This window comes from Lepidochelys kempii, chromosome 2 (assembly GCF_965140285.1).
Source record: "Lepidochelys kempii isolate rLepKem1 chromosome 2, rLepKem1.hap1, whole genome shotgun sequence".
Lineage (NCBI taxonomy): Eukaryota > Metazoa > Chordata > Testudines > Cheloniidae > Lepidochelys > Lepidochelys kempii.
Window position 1 is genome coordinate 113,306,200 of NC_136381.1, and position 21,479 is coordinate 113,327,678.

Sequence of the window (21,479 nt, forward strand, 5' to 3'; positions counted from 1 at the left end):
CAAGTCACTTCATTTTTCTGTGCCTCCATTCCCAGCTGTAACATAGGGATAGTAACACTTCCTTTCTCTGACTTCTCTATTTAGATTATAAGAATTTCTTGGCAAGGACTGTCTCTTACTATGCGTATGTACAGCACCTAGTACAATGGGGCACTGAAATCAACTGGGGCCTCTAGGCACTCCTGACATACAAATAGTAACAACAGCAACAACAGAAAAGACTTCCTCTCCTCATATGCCATTTTCATGCTCAATAAATATCTAAGATAGCATCAGCATGGTGCATAAAGGGGCACTTGTAAGTGTACTTAAAACTAAGTAAGGGGTGAATATGAGAAAGGCCAGAGGTTCAATTTAATGCAAAAGTTTGGATGTTTAATTTGAGCTTTATTCAAACCCATTTTGTAGACAAAAATCAAGACTTGAAATCTTTAGAGAAAAGGCTTTCTTAGAAGATTCCTAGTACAGCCAGATTACATCCCCAAAACAGCAGACAAACAACCTTTATTGAAGTATTTCAATTTTTCCACTTTCGGCCCTGGCAAATCCTAGGGGCAAACATTTTTAGTCTGTGTGAGAGAAAGGCAGGGTCAAATGACTCAAAGCATACGAGGCCAGTTTATTAACCACAAGAAACAAATAATAAAAAGAAAACCTGGCACATTCCATACCTCAAAATGGGTTCGCTTATTACAGCGGCTTTCAACCAAGGGTATGCGTACCCCTGAGGGGACGCAGAGGTCTTCCAGGGGGATACATCAACTTGTCTAGATATTTGCCTAGTTTTACATCAGGCTACATAAAAAGCAGTAGCCAAGTCAGTACAAACTAAAATTTCATACAGACAATGACTTGTTTATGCTGCTCTATATACTATACACCAAAATGTAAGTACAATGTTTATATTCCAATTGATTTATTTTATAATTATATGGTAAAAAGGAAGAAGTAAGAATTTTTTAGTAATGTTGTGCCGAGACATCTTTGTATTTTTATGTCTGATTTTGTAAGTAATTTTTAAGTGAGGTGAAATTTGGGGGTAACCCAAGACAAATCAGACTCCTGAAAGGTTGTCTGGAAAGGTTGAGATCCACTGCCTTATTGCATCTCCTCCAAGCCTTTTGTGCACCAGATCCTGCCCTGGGCTGATTTCCCTCTGGTAACACTCTTAGAGGTCAGGTACAATACTGAGATTGGTCCCCCTGGTTCATCTCCAATTCTCACTGGTTCTTAAGGGATATCATGTATGGGCTCTTTTGTTACCTGAGCGGCTTCATCTCATCCTAATAAAGCTAACAATTGCACATGCAAGCCATTCCTCCTATTACTGTGCATGGAGCTAAATGCTTGTGACGTATTCAATTGCATGCAAATCCATACAAGCATCACTGCACTATCTATTCTGCATTGCTCAAAGTGAGAGGAGGGTGGGTGAAGCTATGAATATAGTTGCACAACTGCAATTTTCAAATAAAGTATCTTACAATCCATCCAGCCAAACATATGAGAACCTGAAATAGATTAAATCTAACTTTCCCTAAGTATAAATTACATTAGGAATGCCTCTAATCACTCATTTTAGCTGTTAAAATTATTCTAAGGCTGGAAGGTCAGGGACCAATATGTCATGAAACAAACTATGTTGGGATTAATACAATAGACACTGATCTATAATCCAAATCAAATAAAACAAAGACAATGGACATTCTTTTTTAGACCTTCCAAAGGAACAAGTTATAAACAAATACAAAACGCCATTTTAGATTACTGTAAAAAACATTGAGGATACACAGGATCTATAGGTTACCTGGAATCAGAAAAAAATATTTTCTGTAACAGGACATTATATAAACAGAATGCTAATGGTAGATAAGAAAATCTTCAGTGGTCTTTGTGGGGTCAGGTAAGACTCCAAAATGAGGTGGAAATATGTTTCTGCTGTGTGAGAGAACCAGTCAGGAAGCCTTTTGTGCACTGCCCAGCCCTTACAGAGGTCTCTCCACTGAAACACGGAGGAGGAAATAGATGCACTGGGGCATAGCCCAGGAGTCCAAGCACAGTACAAGTCCACATAGCCAAAGCCTGCAGGGGGGAGGGGGGAGCAATGGGCTACAATAGACAAAAACTCCTAAGGAAATTAGGCACCTAAGGTGAAATCCTGGCCCCAATGTCAATGGCAAAACTCCCACCGACTCTAGTGCAACCAGGATTTCACTCCTAATCGCCGTTGAAAGCCAATGGGAGCTGTAGCTAGTAGGCAGAACCACCAGCTGTGGAAGATGAACAACATTCAGAGTTGCAATCCTTTTCCTCATGTCCTTCTTTTACTGATTTATAAACAAAAGGATTCCAACCTGAAACAAAGCACTCAGAACAGTGGGTCCCAGTTGCCATAGACCTTGCATCTAGGAGGGAGCACATCTACCCCCTAAAGTAAACCCCACCACTACCATTTACCCTCTGCTTTTATATCCCCATCTTCATCGCCAATGTGACAGGCCTGGGTTTGGATTAACTCTTCACGGACTGGAACTTGGGACAGTAGAAAGATGTTCCCCATTACCTAACACCCTTAGGTGCTTTTGAAAAATCTCACCAGACTGCCCCCCATTATCCTGCGGTTAGAGCCTGTGTCCAGCCCAATGATAGCTATGGCCCTCCATGCTGGGGATGAAGGTCCTGTCCCTCAGCCCCAACCCTTCTGAATGCATTCCCCTGAGCACACAGTGCATTTAACTCAGGCTGCGTGCTCAATTTGCAGATATGGCCTAATATTTGCTTTCATTTTGACATACAGCTACACCAGTAAACCACGCAGGATTTTAATAAGACAAGGTAATACACTAGCAGTTGAAGGAGCTCTGCCCTGAACCTATGTACTGTAGCGCTTGCTCTCTCTCCCTTCCAATGATAAATTGTATCAAAATCTGAAAATCATTTCATTCTTCACAAATGAAAACAAGGTGTGATTCGAAATGTCATGTTTATGGTTGTGTGAGCAGGATTCCTGTCATCAATCATTCAAAATAAAGGGTATTATTTAGGAGCTATTTGACAGTGGATTTAAAAACAACAACAACATCTCCAGTTTTAACATTATGAAAAAACGTATCTCAGGAACATCAACATTTTTGTTTTACAGGTAAATGCTGGTTGTTGTTTTAGATTTAGAGCCAGAAAAAACTAAATTCACTGCTGGTTTGAGCAAGTGCAACTCCACCGTCTATCTACGATTTTGTAATATGGCCCCCATAGGTTCTGATCACCACTGAAGTCAGTGGAGTCGCATCCACACGCAAAGGTGATGACCTTTCCCCCACAAATTTATCTCACATAGACACGGCAGGTTCTGCTGTTCTTACTAATACTTTCCTCATGTGTGTAGTCCCATGGACTTCAATGGGACTACTCATGTGAGGAAGGTTGTAAATAGTGAGAGTAAGAGTGGCAAAATGAACCAATCGAAAGGAAAGATTTTCATGTGCCATTTAAGGCTATATTTTGCTCCCTGTAGTCATGGTGAATAGTACAATATTCTGGAGAACTCCCTGTGAAATCAATGGGACAACTCATAGAGAAAGGTGTTATTCATGTGAGTACAGATGGCAGGATCGGATCCTTAAGCAGCACATATGTCTAACCAGGATGAGACTGAACTACCTCAGTGATAATCTTTTAAAATACTCAAAAATGGAGCATGTATAATATAACTACAGAATACCTGCATACATAAATATATAGCCATTGGAGACACTATTATTAGCAGTAGCTGTATTTTTCCCTAAGGACCTCAGCTGAGATCAGGGCCCAGTTGTGCTTGACACTGTAAAAAACACACAGTAAGAAAGAATCCCTCCCCCAAAGAGTTTACAGTCTGAATAGACAAGAAAGAAACTGAAGTATTATCATCACCATTTTACAGCTCGGGAATTGAGGTTCAGAGAGACACGGGAGGTTCAAGGTCACACAGGAAGTCTGCGGCAGGACCAGGAACTGAACTCAGATCTCCTGAGTTCTAGGCCAATGCTTTTAACCGCAAGACCATCCTTCCTTTTAAAGCTGTTTTATAATTATTACATTCCGTGAACTACATTGTGGCATTCAGCCACAGCCCGAAATAAGGGGCAGCGGACAAGTGCCCTGCCCCACGACTAATTGAGACTGGCTGACACAGGCCACTCTTCTTGCACTGGGCGTGTGTGTGTCAGGAAGAGTAATTTCCTGCAGCCCTGAAAGGGCATTGCTTGTTTCCTCCTGTGTGTCCAGCCAGATCTGCTGGACAGTGCCATTACTGTCCACTTGGAGCCCACCCCCCAGTCATGGGGAGCAGTGGCTACATAGCCCTTGTATTCCACACAGGAACCAGGCCCAAGATCTGGGTAGCCCTAAAGTGGCCACATACAGTGGAATTGGGGAAACCATACTAACCCAGTCCAATATGCAGCTGTGTTAGGAATAAGGATAATCTTCCAACCATTTAAAAATAAAGACAATGTATGTGTCAGCTGCCGCAGGCTATGTATGCCAACACTGCAAAGACAGCATGGCAAAGGCAGCTTCCAATATTTTATAAGTCTGACCCATACCCTGTAAAACTCTTCGTAGTACTTAGGAAAGGTCTCTAGATGCTGATGATTCCTGTGACATATGGGTTCCTGTGCTAGTGCACAGACGTACATATTTCACAGCTTTGCAGGAACCTCAATGTATTACATCTGAAAATGAATATACTGATAGCCTAGTATTTCCCTAAGAAAACAGAGTTATTGAGGTTTGAAATGTCTTAGTCCCTCTTCCTCCAGCCTGGACTGAGTGTTAGACTGCCTGTTATTCGGGGTAGCTGAAAGTTAGCAAGCCAGAAATGAAAGCCCACCAAAAGAAATGTTTTTTTGGGGGGGTGGGTGGGGGGAGGGATGAATAATTTTTCATGTGCATTAACAACAGCCAAACGCTCCCAACTTCCAAGGTAGGTTCAATTACTGTAAACATAGCCATGCATATATGTTTTAATAGGGGAAAAGTATCACATGATGCAAAAAGAAAAGGAGTACTTGTGGCACCTTAGAGACTAACCCATTTATTTGAGCATAAGCTTTCGCGAGCTACAGCTCACTTCATCGGATGCACCTGATGAAGTGAGCTGTAGCTCACGAAAGCTTATGCTCAAATAAATGGGTTAGTCTCTAAGGTGCCACGAGTACTCCTTTCCTTTTTGTGAATACAGACTGACACGGCTGTTACTCTGAAACCTATCACATGATGGAAGACTTTAAAAATCCAAACAACAAGAAGTGCCTTCTGCAACAAACCAGCTGAAACAAAGGCAGCGTATGCAGTGCAATTCTGTGTCACTCTCATGACTACTTTTACAGCTCAGTGTTACTAAAACCCTGAGTAACTCCTAGCCCCTGTGGGTAAGTATGTGCGCTACATGGCACATTTTTAGAAGGTCAATTGCCCCTGCGGTGCAAGTTGCGCTAACACAAGGGAAACTGGGCCTCACCAGGCTGAAAATTTATCCCGCTCCCATCTAGAATATAAATGATGCCTCCAAGTGAGCAGCCAAGTATATCTTAAAAACAAAACAAACAAAAAACACATTTCCTTGCTCTTTCCACAAAAAAAATAAAAATATATCGAAATGTGACTTTAAAACAACTGCACTCCTATTTTTAATAATACAGTTTGGGGCAGCCTTAAAGAGCATGATGCTCCTAGCTGTGGCTGATCCTAGATTTTGATTTCAAATGTTTAATTTGTAAGTTCTGTGAACACCCAATTAGTGACCTATTTTGGGGGGTGGGGGAGGGAGGAATACTCCTATTTACTATGGCTTTTTTGGGTGGGGAAGGCCAAAATTCTGCTTTCACCTATTTAGCTGTAAATTCAGAGGACATCCATGTTGAAATCAATGGAATTATTCTAGATTTACCATGAGAGCAGACTTTGGCCCTATTATTTTTTGAATTAAAAAAAAAAAATCTCCTGTCATTTTCCTCCTATATAGATCTCTGAGGTGGCCCCTATTACCAGAATACCTGAACACCTCACCTAAAAAACTCCGTTTTTAATGCATTTATCCTTACAACACTCTCCCCTGTGGGATAGGGATATGCTATAATCTCATTTTGCAGATGGGGAACTGAGGCACAGAGAGATTCAAGGTTTGTCTTCACTGCAAAGTTAACTCAACTCCAAATGTTGCTCCTAACTAGAGTCCTGCCCAAACACAAAACCCCTTAATTCAAACTTGGTGGTGCTTGTAACTTGAGTTGGCTGGCCTGTCAGGGATGTAGGCTAAAACTTGAGGTAGCACAACTCATCTACTACCAAAATCATTTTGTAGCCAGCATCTTTTGGCATCAAGATAGAATTTCAGCTATAATTAAATATATGTACTGGAAAATCAATTCTTTACAATCAAACAGAAAGATATTGGCACTGATACCTGAGCATAAAAATAAAGCAAAGAGGATATGAAAAATATCGCTTGCAAGTAATCATCAGTGACTGTCCAGACTGATTACCTGATTTTTAGGAGTAAACATATACAAGAGACATGTACAAAAGACAGTGCTTTGGTTTAGCAGCCCAATTTCTCTAGTCCAACACAAATCACTCATGCTGTGCTTGGACAGGAATGAGGCAGAGGCAGAGTTCTTGACTCAGGGTGGCCACTTTTCTTTGGTTTGTGGTGCTAGGCAGTGCTTCTTCCCCTTTGGAGTATTTTGTCAAATTGTACATTTTCGTTCTGTGAAATAATCTCAATGAAATTTTCTAGTAAACACTCTTTGATCCTTTCCCGGACTTTTCTAGGAAGTACAGCCTTCTTTTGTCTGCCCCCCAATACAAAATTTTCACACAGTCCTCTGCGATGAGTTCTACAGACACCATTATTATAAACAGCGTGGCAGCATACAGGTCAGGATGATGTTGAGAGACCTAGAGCAGCTGCCTTCTCTGGGCCCTTGTCACCCTCAGCCATAATCACCCCTGCCTGCAACAATTTTCACCATATTTGCTGCACTGTCCCTGCACTCATACCCTGGGGCCCCCAGTGGCTCCCAGCGACTTACAGCTCTGGGCTTATCACAGGACCACCCCCCACCCCTCCCCACTACTCATTATGCCTGGAGCTGCAGAGGGTCCTGAAACAAGTCTGACCCTTTGCATATTTTTATGAGGATCTTTATGGGAAAAATTTTAGAGGAGTTGTGAGACTTTTCATTTCTGCAATCACTGTAAATCAAACATAAAGATAGACATTGTTAATCAGCTGTCTCTGCCAGGGTGTACTTGAGTTGAGCTCCCTCCCCACCCATTGAAAGACTGACCCAGATCCAGAGAAGAAAGAAACAGACAAGAGAGAATGTGTTTTCAAAGCTTTTCCAGTCTTCAGATGCTGCTGACCAGGAGAATAGAGATTGGATGGACCACATGATGGAGACCAAGCAGAAGGACTAGGATTGGAAGGAATGCATGTACGAGGAAAAGAAGGACCAAGGGGAAAATCAGAGGGACCAAGAGATGCACTGACAAGTACACCAGGAATTATAACTCTGCTCAAGCAGCAAATACAGGCGTTGCAGAATAATATGGAGCAAAATGCCCAGAGAACTCCTCCACAGCAGCCTTCACACGCCCTAGATAATTCAATGTACACAGGAACATACATTCTTCCTCAAACAAGGTGCCGGTATTGCCTACCCTATCCCTTATCACGGCAGTTGAAACCAAGGAGAACTATGATTATTCGTGCAGTGATCTAGGATTACTTCAGGTTCAGTCAGCAAACACCTGGCACTTTGCATTTTTAATACGTGTAATAAAGGTTGTAATAAAGGTTTGGTAAGTGTTGATGCCCTCAGAGTTTACCATGGTCAGTACAGTTGTTCATTGTGTATTTGCACCCAATAAATTTAGGTTTTTAAGAAGAACGTATGTTATTGGGTATCACCAAACAGAAATGCCAGTCTCCCACCAAATTCATAACAGCTGATAAATCATGTAAATTCCTCATCCAAGCCAACTACACAAAGTAGTACACAAAAGCATCACATGGCAATACTATGGCACATGTTAAAGAGATCTGTTAAGGCCTCTCTCAACCGCACAGCTCCTCGATGGACTCTTGTAATTGCCCTGGCGTCTGACTCCTGTAAGTCAGCAGACAGTCTTTCCAATTCACCCCTCCACCCTTTTGTAATATTTCCCCCTCTGCTTGAAAAATATTATGTAAGGCACAGCATGCAGCAAAAACAGGAATATTTAGCTCACTAAGGCTATGGCTACATTACAGCTTATGTCGACATAACTTATGACACTCAGGGGAGTGAATAAACCACCCCAAGCAACATAAAAGTTACACTAACATAAGTGCCAGCATGGACAACACTATTTCAATGGGAGAGCTTCTCCCACCGACATAGCTACTGTTGCTTGCGGGGGCTGGAGTAGTGAAGCCAATAGGACAGCTCTCTCCCATCAGCTTAGAGCAGCTACATTCAAGAGCTTACACCGGTGCAGCTGCATCAGTGCAGTTGTGCTGCTGTAAGCTCTCTAGTATAGCCATAGCCCAAGATCCAGCCTAGCCATGAGAAATTGCCAGTGCCCCTTCAATCTACCAAATGCACATTCAACAGTCATCATGTATCTGTTCAGACTATAGTTAAATCTCTCCTCAGTACTGTCTAGGTGCCCAGTGTATGGGACCATGAGCCATTGATGCAAATGGTAGGCCGGGTTCCCCAGAATCACTATTGGCATTTTGACTCCACCAATGCCAGCGTGCCAGTCTGGGAAGAACGTCACTGGATACAGCTTTTAGAAAGGTCCTGTGTTCCTCAAAACACAAGTATTAAGCACCTTATCAGACTACCCAATGTTAATGTCGGTCAAATGTCCATGAAGATCCATCAGCACTTGCATAACCATGGAAAAGTACTCCTTTCTGTTTATATACTGAGTAACAATGTGGGGTGGGGTGTCTTGTCTATTTTCCCACAGCAGTTCAGGAAGCCCATTGTTTCAAAGCCCTCAACTATTTACTGCATATTGCCAAGAGTCACAATCTTGTGCAGCAAGAGACACTTAATGGTCTTGCACACCTACATGATAACAGTCCCCCCACAGTGGATTTTTCAACCCTGAACTGATTGTCCACTGAACAACAGGGGTTGCAGTTACCTACTGCTGTGGAAGCGGTAGTCGCTGAAGTTTTGCAAATATAGAAGAATCATATATCCTGTCTCTAAAACAGACGGCTTAGCTGTGCAGTGTTGATGATTCTGCCAGAGACCCGGCAGAGAGAATGAAAAAGCAGCACAATGAACTGTGAGAATTGTTTAAAAAAAAAAAAAGTCATAAAAATTATGGGATGGAATAAACATTATGAGATGGAAATAAGGGACGTGTGGGGAACTTGACTTCTGCGCCCATCACTCCCTGGGTGCAGCGATAATATCCCACAATGCACTGCGAGGCATTGCACCAGATGGTGTATTTGGGACACTGGGATGCCTACCCACAGGGCACCATGTCTTCTGACGACAGCCTCTAATGGGGAAGACATGCAGCACCAACAAAGCAGTCAAGCCTGCATGTGCTGTAGTGACATAGCAACACTGGCACATGTAATTTTGTTGGCAAAACTTTCTAGCATAGACGTGGCCTTAAGTTAATTCTGCAGTGAAGATGTATCGTAAGGGACTCATCCAAAGGCCCACAGGAAGCCTGAAGCTAGAGTCTTCCTCTTCACCTCACTTCAGTTTATTTTTCCTCAGACAGTAACTCCTCACTTAACGTTGTAGTTATGTTCCTGAAAAATGCAACTTTAAGCAAAACAATGTTAAGCAAATCCGATTTCCCCATAAGAAATTAATGTAAATGGGGGGGATTAGGTTCCAGGGAATTTTTTTTTGGGTAGACAAAAGACTTACATATATTATATATATATATACATACATACACACACACACATATAGACAGACACACAGGCCCAGAGTATAAGTTTTAAACAAACAATTTAATACACAGCGATCATGATTGTGAAGCTCGGTTGAGGTGGTGGAGTCAGAGGGTGGGATATTTCCCAGGGGATGCCTTACTGCTAAATGATGAACTAACAATTGGCTGAGCCCTCAAGGGTTAACTTATTGTTGTTAATATAGCCTCACACTCTACAAGGCAGCACGAACGGAGGGAAGGGAGACAGATGTGTGTGAGAGAGAGATGCACATTTCTCCTTTAAGTACTCTGCCACCACTCTTAAGTACACTACCTTGTTAAGTTAATCAGCAAGCTGAGACCGCAACAACTGCTGCCAGGAAGCTCCCTCCGTCCTGAGCCCTGTCCTGTGTCCCCCCTGCTAGATGGAGATGGGATAAGCAGGGTGCAGGAGCAGGGGGGAGGAGGACACCCTGACGTTAACCCCCCCCTTCCTCCCCAGCAAGCAGGAGGCTCTGGAGAGCAGCTCCAAGGCAGAGGGCAGGAGCAGCACATGGCAGTGGGGGGAGGGACAGCTGAACTGCCGGCAACTGATAGCCTGCTGGGCGGCTGCTGCACAGGGAATTCAGGGGAGCAGGGAGCTAATGGGGTGGGGGCTGCCGGTCCACCCTGGTTCCAAGCCCCCACCAGCTAGCTGCAATGAGATGCTCTTCCTGCAAGCAGTGGACAAAGCAGGTAGCTGCCAAACCACTTATAAGGGAGCATTGCACAACTTTAAACGAGCAAGTTCCCTAATTGATCATTAACGTAACAATGAAACGTTAACTGGGACAACTTTAAGTGAGGAGTTACTGTACTTTCTTTTGCTTTTTTGAAGGCTCTTGTTAATGCCATTAAGATGTGTTAACAAACCTCTCCATAACAAAAGACAAGACAAGGTGGGTGGACAGAGGAAAGAGAAGCCAGCTAAGCATAGCTGATGTTTTTTTGTTTTTTTTTTAATAATTTAATGCCTATGATTTGCTGCAGCCACTCAATCGCAGTAAAGTTTACATATATGGAGTACAGTATGTTCGTGTACAGAGTGATAATGTTAAACTGACGACTCAAGCTTTTGTGGTTAATTATGATCTCACCAGTACTCCAGAGTCTAGATTTAATTCTACATTGCCAGAATATACTTTCATATTCAAGAAATGGGCCTAGATTCTCAGAGCCAAACTTAAGCAACAACAATACTCCCATTGGTTTCAATAGGCATTGGAGCCAATATTTAGTTTTCTCTACTCTTGGCAGCCAGGGGCTTCACTGAAAGATTCAGGGGCTTATGTTAATGGAACGCATTCACAGCCATCAACACAACTGTTATCAGAAATTATATTGCTTTTGATAAACATGCAGCAATGCAAGTAAGTCTCTTTTGTATCTGAGGATGACTCTCCTTCTTGAGGCTGTCTGGCTAGGTGTGTCACAGAGCTGCGACCCTCACCCTCTAGGTGCTGGGAACATGCATTATTTGTGCTCCACTCTGGGGGTAGTTGCAAACTCAGAGGAGGAGGCCTTTCTCTCATTCTTACAGAGAATGCAAGAATCTTAAATCAATATATAGAAGGGGATGGACTGTATTAGGAAAGGATGGGTGAAAGTAAAAGGATTGATCCTTTCTGACCCATAGCCCCAAACTGGACTTACTAATGGCATGCTATCACTACCTTCTGGAGGAGAGAGCTCCCTAACTCTTCTAATTCCTGGCCTGGGTGAACAAGATGAAAGAAAGCCCCTTTGGAAGCCTGCACCTAGAACCCCTGTAAAATCCACTCTCATTAGACCCCTGCTATCCATAAATGCCAACCTTTGTGGAGAACTGAACCTTCTATTCTCCAGAGCTACTCTATTACTCTTCAACATTAGCTGTAGTTACGTATCTTACCCAGTGAGCAGGCAATTATAACATACAGATGCTGTGAACACAGTTCCTGTGTTCTTAACCAAACAATGACACCCACACAACACAAAAAGATGGTGAGAAGCACAGACACATGCCTTGTGTTTACTGAGGCACTCATGGGTTATAAATAAGTTTTTTAAAAAAGGAAAGTATGTCACACTCTGATGTGAACATAACAATTTGTTGCATTCACTTTTAGCCTGAGTTGGACAAGGTTTCTTATTCCACTACCACATTTAAGCTCTGAGATTTTGACATGCTGAAAGTTACCCTTGAACAGAACATGTAATTGGATAGACACTTCAAAAGAATTTTGCTTTCCTAAACAGAATGCCACCAGGTTGTGATTACTTCCCCTTCCCTTGAGGCTATTTAAAATAATAAGTCAATGAAGTAAACTTTAAGGCCTATATTTTCAAGACTGACTAGTGATTTTGGGTGCCTGATTTGAGACACCTTTAAAGTGCCTGATTTTCAAAGGGTGGGTGCTTGGCACTTTCTGAAAATCAGACCATATAAAGGTATCTCCAGGTGGACATCCAAAATCACTAACCATTTTTAGGCCTAAAAAAAACCACACAAACTATTTCATCCTAGCTTTGTTTGTTTTTTTTATCTTAAATTGAAGCTGTGGAATTTAGAGTCACATAGTTAACATCAAAATGATGCATTTATTTTAACTAAGCATGATTCTGGACATAGCGAACAAACAATGTGAGAAGCAATGGGCAGTGCAATGATGCTATTAACACTTATTCTCTCTTTTTGGAAAAGTAGCCTCTAAGCAGGAAAGCTCAGATACAGAACTGGCCATAACCAGTCCAAAGTGACAGAGAGGTCTCAGAGACTTAAAAACAGCAATTGGATTTACTGGCTGTACAAAGGCGTCTAAATCAGTGGTTCTCAAAGTTTTGTATTGGTGACCCCTTTCACACAGGAAGCCTCTAAGTGTGACCCCCCTTATAAATTAAAAATGCTTTTTAAAATATATATATTTAACACTATTATAAATGCTGGAGGTGAAGCGGGGTGGAGCCTGACAGCTAGCGACCTGCCAAATAATAACCTCGCAACCCACTAAGGGGTCACGACCCCCAGTTTGAAAACCCCCTGGTCTAAGTGATATTTCTGTCTATACAAAGGCCCCTATCTGAATGTCACCCCCCAGGCTCTCCCACACCTGGGCAATTCAGCTCAATACTTTGCTGTATTTTTTACTCAACCTGTTCAGAATTTTTTTTTGGAAAGTAGCCAAGTATGGCCTACAGTTTAATTTATATTTGGGAAACAATGTAAAGAGTTTAGCTTCCAAGAACAAAAAAGGATTTTGGCTTGAAAAGTAAAACTGAAGATTTTTGTTTGCTTCCTTTACCTTAAGACAGGCCTTCTTCAGAGTGAAGATCAGGTCTTTGTTTACTAAAAGTGAAAAATTATTTCCAAAAGCTATGCTTTTGACCAATAGAAACCAAATGTATGCAGTGCTGAATATTGCATCTCAAACAAGCTTCTGTCTAATATACATAAGACAGCCTGATATCCACATACAATCAAGGGTGCGAATTTGATATCTGCAGATAAAAAGAGTACTTCCAGCTTCTGGAATTTGGTAAATAGATATGCTGCTTTTCACCTCCAGATCAGTTGTTCAAATACAATCAAGGATTGTAATGATCCAGAGTTGTTAGCTTTGGACAGTTGTTTGGTATCCCGTGTGAAATGAGTTTCTGGTCTCACTTCAGCTCCTAGTAGATAGGTGTTAGCATCCCTGGTTTGTCTGGTTAGCCACCAGTTGTATTTTGTCAAAACCCTAGCCTGTGAGCTCTCTGGAGGCAGGGACTTGGTTTTGTTTGCACAGTGCCTAGCACAATGGTGTCCTGATTAGATGCCTCTAGGTACTACTGTAATATTATTAAGTGACAGTGGGGTTCTGGTCCATCACTAGGATTCTTAGGAACCATAGTAATATAGTTGTCTCTGCAGAGGGGTTATAGTTTTGGCAACAGGACCGAACTAGCTTCTCAGTCCTAGGGTACATCTACACTCAAACTGCTACAGTGGCACAGCTGCACACTGCTGCTGTAGTGCTTCAGTGTAGACACTCACTACAGCGATAGGAGGGGCTCTCCTGTCGCTGTCGTGAATCTACCTCCTCAAGAGGTGGTAGCTAGGTTGATAGAAGAATGCTTCCATTGACCTAGTGTTGTCTACATCAGGGGTTACAGTGACATAGCTATGTCCCTCAGCGGTATGGAATTTTCACACCCCGGAGTGACAGAGCTGTATGCGCCTCAGTTTCCCCATGTGGTGCATGGTTAAACTTGGTGGTGAAAAAAGGTTGTTTTCTCTTTGCAGAGACCCACAGATCCAGGTGTAACTGTGGCCTAGTTATTTGGGGTGTGGGCCCAGACAAGGTCCGGCCACTTGGTACCTAGTAACTAATAATAAGTGGAGCCCACCCTCTGCAGGAAGCCAGCCAGTTGTGACCGGCTGGAGAACAAAAGGACTAAGGAAGATGGCTAAGTGACCATTTTTGCCCTGGAAACCAGAACAAGGGACAGAGGAGGTACCCTTGGGGGTCGTTATGTATGGGCTGCTGGAAGCATGACACTCTTCTGGCCTGGGGCCTGGGGAAATCAGAGAGAGCTCTGGGCTTAGGACCGACCCAGATGGACTTTGCTGTAACTTTCTGCTCTCTATATTAACCTAAGGGCTTTTTACACTGTGTTCCAGACATCTAATAAATCCTTCTATTTTTACAACGCTGACCGCAAGCCACTCCAGAATCAGGAAGCTGGGGGGCCATTGCTCCCTTTGAGTGTGTAAGTCTTCCCCAGTTGTCCAATTCAGGTGGACTGGCTGAGGGGAGGTCATGGGGCAAAGCAGGGGCGCTGAAGGCACCGTTGTTCAGTCCCAGGAGGAGGTGAAACCAAGAGGCTTACCCCAGGCAGGAAGAGTGTGACCCTAAGGGGGTTGACACACTGAAGGGGGTCCTCACAGGCATTATTCCAGAGCCATTCAAGAGCACTGGATCTATGGATCCATTTCAGTAGCCATACCAATGAAGTTTTCAGTGTAGACTAGATCAGTGGTCTCTCCAAGTCACACCACTGGGAGGGACAGCGTGAGAAGGCTTGCCGTATTACTCAGCTTGTAAGCTCTTTGGAGCAGGGATCATAATTTCATTATATGTATTATTATGAGCTGGATAAAACTTTGTTATGGATTCGGTTAAAACGCATTGAGGTTGATATGTTATTTGAAGGGTGAGTTCACACCTAACCCCCACCTAGAGACAAAAGGAGTGTGTGAACCATCCAAGGAGCTTTTGGGCTGAATATTGTTTTGGGTAGGGGTGTGTGTGAGAAAACATCCAGATACTGAGGTCACAGACAAGAACAAAGAGAGGGGCAGAGGAAAAGAGGCAAGAAAAAACTGAAGCAGGAGCTTGTAGCTTAGGACAGTGTGGCTCTGGAAAAAGCTAAAGACAAGAAAGCTTTTGGATCTGGTGTTTGGTAAAGAAGCTTAGGGACCTGGTACTGCTCCTTTTTTTCCCTGGTTCCTTCTGCATTCAGAGACACAGGACTCTTATTTATTTAAAAGGAATGTACAGAGTGCAAAGAAATACCCTGGCTACCGCCAATTTCTACTCCCAAATGGAATACCCGGAGAGCCCTGAACTTTGACTAGGGATCTTATCTAAATCTTGTAACTAATTTTAAGACTGGGAAGTATCCACTGAGAGGGAGATACTATTTATCCACATAGAGTCTCTACTGACTGTATTATTTCTGCCTTTGGGCAAGGGATAGAGTAGAGCTGGTCAACTGTATCATACAGATCTCTTCATCCATAACATATGTTTCTATTAATGACAAAAATATGGCGGGGGCAGAGGGGGAACATAAAAGAAATTACCTCACCCATCTTGCCTCTCATTTTATACTTGGGCTATTTAGTGAAAATTTAGCAGTGTTGTTAGGATTCTCCCACTCTTTGGTTTTCCTTAATTAAGTACCCAGGCACTAAGTGTACTGTATGAGTAACCCGTGCTTCAACCCATCCCTCCCTGTCCCTCTCATTCACTTGTTCAAAGGGAGCTTATCAAACGGCAAAAGGTCAGTAGGAGGTCACTGTTTTTCACCCAAATGACTTAAGAACAGGTTAGTAAAGAATGGGTGAATGTAATATACCACCAAAAACCCTGGTTGTACGTATCAGCAAGATTCAGGCTATAAAACTGGAGGAAAACTCATTACCATGACATACCAGTCATTTATAATAAGCAAATTTAATGTTAAACACTGCAGCCTGATTAATCTGCAGATACTTTCTATTACAGACTTGTAGAACACAGTTCCTGGTAAAGTTTAAAATTCATTGCACTTCATTAAAGCAAAAGGTGAGAAAGGTATAAAGAGGGGGACAAGTTCATCCCTGGTACAGCTCTAATGACTCCAGTGATAGAACCACACCAGAAATTAGCTTGCGCCAAGACCTACCACTGTGTTGCTAACAAGTAAAGGATATCTGTGCAACTCCCACTTTCTCAGTAGGAAATCATAATCATGGACTGATCTTTTCTAAAGTGCTTTGCATTACAGCTATAAGTGGCTATATTCTATTGAAAAACAAAAGCTGCATGCTTAAGTACATTTTGGAATTGAGTTAAACCCAGACACTGAAATCTGAATTCTAGCCATTGTGGGCAAAAGAGGAGAATTTTTTTTTTAAAAGGCAAATCATTATTACATGCCATAAAATGAAATGTGCTTTTGACAACACAGCTCCTCCCTAGGAAGACCTGGCTGTGGAGATCTGGGCAAAACCCGGCAGTTTTATTTCATAGGGGTTAATGGAAACATGATAATTAGTTCTATCCACCTAGGTTTACACAGATGATCCTCAGTTGGATCAAGATCTCAGAGCTTGGAAGAGTGAAAATCTCAAAGCTTTCAAACTGTTGTTGAGTTTCACCTACTTTTGTGTTAAACCTATGCAGAATTTTGCACGACTTCGATGTAAAACCCGAAACTGGTCCTGGGTTTCTCAAAAGTGAATTCAGATACGCAGGAAAATAATTATGGCAGAAAACTGTTTTGCCCAAAATGGAACCACCTTGAAGAATGCGGGTTCTATATATAGAAAAAACTGGAAACATTTGAGAATCGTGTTCCATTTTGCTTTGATACAATATGAGTTCTGGGTGGCTGCATTTTTTTTGTAATTGTTAGAATCATAGTTTATGTTATTCTCCTAGTAATCATAGAAGCAGGACAAGAATTACTTTCAAAACAAGAACATTCATTTTCAGATTGCAGAAACTCTGGCTGTTTAAAATTCTACCTGTCCTGAAAGAGATTTCCTGCTCTGCAGGATGAAAGCTATTATAGAATACTGAGATTCTCTTAAAAAGCTGCTCCCTTCATGTTGAGCAGAAGGAATTTTAAAGGCCCCAGAGTGTAGCTTGAAATATTTTTTTCTTTAGAAACAATAAATGTATGAAATGTAAGAAAGAATGTACAATGAAACAAAAACAACAACAAAAAAAAGCAGAACAATGACAAAGTCTCACATTTTGTGAACAATTTAACAAATGTGAGTTGAGGTATGAGCTTGTAAGAAAACTAGAAACCAGGCAAGTTTCATGTGGTTTCAGGGTTTATTGTGAACATTTTGCATAGTTCTATTGCAAAAACTTTGGGTAAAATCTAGGTGATTGATCCAGGGGCAAGAGTACTACCAAGCCAGTCAAACTCACAGGTAAGGTTGGAGAATTAGCCTCGATTTTCATGCTTAAATTACAGGTTTCAGAGTAGTAGCCGTGTTAGTCTGTATTCGCAAAAAGAAAATCTTTATGCTTAAATTAGTTTCACAGCTTCTGTATTCATTCAAACTACTGATATAACCTGTTACCATAGGTCAAGGCCAAATCAGATACATTTTAGTCTGTTGAAAAATCACCCTTATTTGACCATAATTATTTTTTTGGAGTCAATATTATTTATCTGATCAATGCATGAAATGAAAGATTGTACCAGATCATTCAGAGTCATCATTGTGTACCACATCCAGTCTCCACGGAGAAGTTCTAATGTGCAGATGTTTATTCACAGAGCATGATGATTCTTACAGAGAGACTGATGGGTTAATCTATTGTCAGTCTGACCACCACTCATAAAAATGAATGGGTAGGTACTCCCCAGCCTATCTACACATAACTCTCACGGTCATCAATGGGTGTACTGCATGGCAGTAGACAGATAAACACCAAACATATCATTGTCTTCAATTTCTATTTCTTGAAGAGGTGAGCATTTTTTATGGAAACTGGTGGATTTTTTATTTTTATCCTTCAACAGATATTTTATTAACATACTATTAGATATCTATATCTAACAGTACTGGCTATCACAGTGACCATATTTGACCAAACAGATCCCTACTGTAACTCTATCAAAATCAGTGGATTTATACAAGGGTTCAATCTGGTCAAATGTATCTGCCTTGGGAGATTATATTGGAAGGTGATATAATTCACTGGCTTTGTGCATATAAAATAGCGAGTGGTGATGCTCTCTAGTGGCTGCAGATACCAATATCAATGCTATGAAATTTCTTCTTTAGCTCAAGTAGTAGAGGCCTGCATTTTTGGAGCTGACAGACCAGAGTTTCTAGTCCTAGCACCCAATGTAGTCAATGTATATACACATAGGTCCTGGCTCTGTGCCCCTGGGAATCTTTGAGTCGTGAATAAGATACTGTACTGCTCAAAATGAGCAAGGGTAGCAGAAGCTGATCACTAATCATATCTGTTGTGTGAAACATGCATCTCCTGTACAATGGGAGCCACAGATCTGATAGCATGTGTACGTACATACTACCTTTTTACCATAAATCTCTCCACTGGCAGCAGACTTAGAAAACAGAAATTCAGTAAATAAAGCAAATGCTTACCAACCTGTAATCTAGAGCACTGTGAACGATATCATTATTAAAAATAGGCTGACATTCATGTAGTACGTTTTATATAGAGATCCCAAAATGCTGATTCATAGATTTACAAACTACTATATATACAGTTCAGGGATTACATCCCCCTACTGCTGAAACACTTGCTGCCTTCTCTAGCGCGGAAGATTTCCACACAGCAAATCAACAACATAACACTATAACCAGTTGAAACTATACTAGGAATTTTAGGTAAGCAGAATGTAATTACCCAAGTTAACATATAACATTTTTTCATGCCCAGGGAAAAAAAAAAAAAAGGGGGAGCTATTTTGTCTAATTGAAACAGTTGAATGGTTAAAGCACAAGGCTGTACCAAGCTGTGCTACAAACTAGTTTGATCTCGGCCAGGGCCCGTCTACAATACACATTTTACTATTTCACTCTATAGTTGTCTGGCATATACATCTATGTTCTAACCCTTTATCTTGTCCATAGTGTGAATTCAGGAATCGGAGTATAGCATAGTGCTACAGTCTAAATCACTGTATTAAGACTTAGGCTGTCACACAGCTCTATAAACATATTGTCCTCCAAAAACTGCCAACACAAATACCCCTAACCATGTTCTGGCACAGCTAGACTTGTGGCAGAAATGAACCCACAAACTCTGTGCCTCAATGTCCCCACCGGAAAAAATAGGAATACTAATGCCTACCTCACAGACGCATTAGGAAGCTCAATTAACATTTGCATTCTTAGGAAGGAAAGGATTACAGAAGAGCAACAGGTTGTTATGCATTTCATAGCCTCTAAAAATAGTGATTATGGACATATTGCCCTCCTTACCTCCTAACCAATGCTTGTGCTTACATGTTTTCTTTCCAATCTAAAATGTTAATTCCACCTAATCCCTTCTTTCAGTCTGAAAGTTGCTATATTATATTTCAGCATACTTGTATAACAGAGAATAACCAAACACAACAAGAGCAAGCCTTTTCCCCCCAAACCCCTGGTTTTGGGCTTGCCCACTTTGCATATATATGTGCACAAGGATTTCTTGTAATAGCTACCACATGGTGGGACAATTCAATTATTCTTTTCACATGTCAGTAACTGGATCAAAGGGGGAAAATCAACAGAGAAGATCAAAGTCCCTCTCTCAGCTTTTTCTAGCTCTCTCCCTCGTTTGCAACAGAGGGTGCTCAGGAAGGTAACTCCTAGGCTTTTTAGGTCTTCTAAATTAACTTTTTTGGGTTCCTTAAACAATCACGAGCTGTGGACCTGCAGTGATCACATGTCTCAATTGCAGCAGGATTTGCAAGTGAATCCCCCCTAGTCTGCAAATCCCAGATACCTCACTGATTTTCAGAAGAGCTTGTGATCTCTCATTCACACACTGGCTTTTGGGCATACACATGCTCCTGCTATCATCAACCATGTCTAACGAACACAACCCAAACAATATATATAGATCTATATTACCAGTTCTTTGAGAAAGAAGAATATCCAGGAACAAACATATGGTTTATGCTTTTGCCTACCTGTTAGAGATCACAAAGCTGCTTTCACACTTCCTGCCTCTCTCTCTGCAACAGCTATGCCTTCTGAAACTGAGCAACAGTCTCTTTAAGTGTTGTGGTCTGAAAATACACCCCCCCCCCATACAGCCTTACAGTGCCAGACAGCCCCTTCTCCTTCTGATTCAATTAGTAGAAACAAGTTACAATTCACTGGCCAACTCACATGTGAAAGGGAGATAGAGAGTTCAGAATAATCAATTCAATTACAATCCTGCAAACAGCACCAAGGCATTTATGTGATAATAAAAGGTTACATTCAGTTTGTACCTCTTCCTCCTCCCCCTTACGTTACCCATAAATATATCTTCTGCAGACCCCTGCCAGTTTACAGAGGTGTCAGCCGTTTACTCTCTCTTCTTCTATCTTACACAGTCACAGAAAAGTAATAATGAGTTTTAGATCACAGACTATTAGGAATGTGATTGCTTCTTACCTCCACAAGACAATGATTCCTAGCTCCTTGTTGAGGTCTCCAGTGAGCCACTCATTTTGTTCAACATCGGATGCACCCAGTTTTGAAGGCTGAGGTTGTTATTGAAGGGAACAGAAAACAAACCACAGGTCCAGCTAATACACCCTCCCCCGCCTCTGATCCCCACTCGTCCTCTCCCCATCAAATCCCTAAGCTTTGAACCAGATATACATGTGGCTGTTGCAGCAGTAGACAATTTCAAATGAAGTACTATGGAAATTCTATGCTATATACTTTTTGTTTTAAACACTATTTGTTGAGCTTTTTAACATGCAGCTTGTCTCCTTCTGCAGGGAATTACTCAGACAGCAAGTCATGTGACTCTCAGCAGCACAATTATATAATTCAAACTGTGCTAAGGCTATTCAGGGTTTTGATTTGGAAATCACACCCATGAAGAGAGAAACAAGCAAGAGCAGATGACATGGAGATCCATGCTCTCTCTAATCAGGAGCGTGTGTCTCTAGCATGCATGTTTATGTGAGTTTGCTGTTACACAGGACATCAAGGAGGGCTCTGCTGTAGTTCAACCTCCTTACCTGAATAAGAAGGGAGTCAAGTAGCACAAGGACGTCCGAAGGAG

At 41.7% G+C, this 21,479-nt stretch overlaps 1 protein-coding gene across 6 annotated transcripts in view; it reads right to left on the bottom strand.

The window, feature by feature from the left end:
* The window catches only part of PHACTR1 (phosphatase and actin regulator 1), a 459,703-nt gene that overhangs the window by 254,869 nt on the left and 183,355 nt on the right, over window positions 1–21,479 (bottom strand). Inside the window, exon 1 of one of the 6 annotated variants that reach the window (XM_073332018.2) lies at window positions 20,858–21,008. The exons of 3 other annotated variants lie outside the window; for them this stretch is intronic. The gene's annotated coding sequence lies outside the window, so the exon portion shown is untranslated. Of the gene's footprint in view, window positions 1–20,385; window positions 20,474–20,691; window positions 20,711–20,857; window positions 21,009–21,479 lie in introns of those variants that run through there. 2 more of the 6 variants (XM_073332021.1, XM_073332019.1) reach the window with 2 other exon arrangements.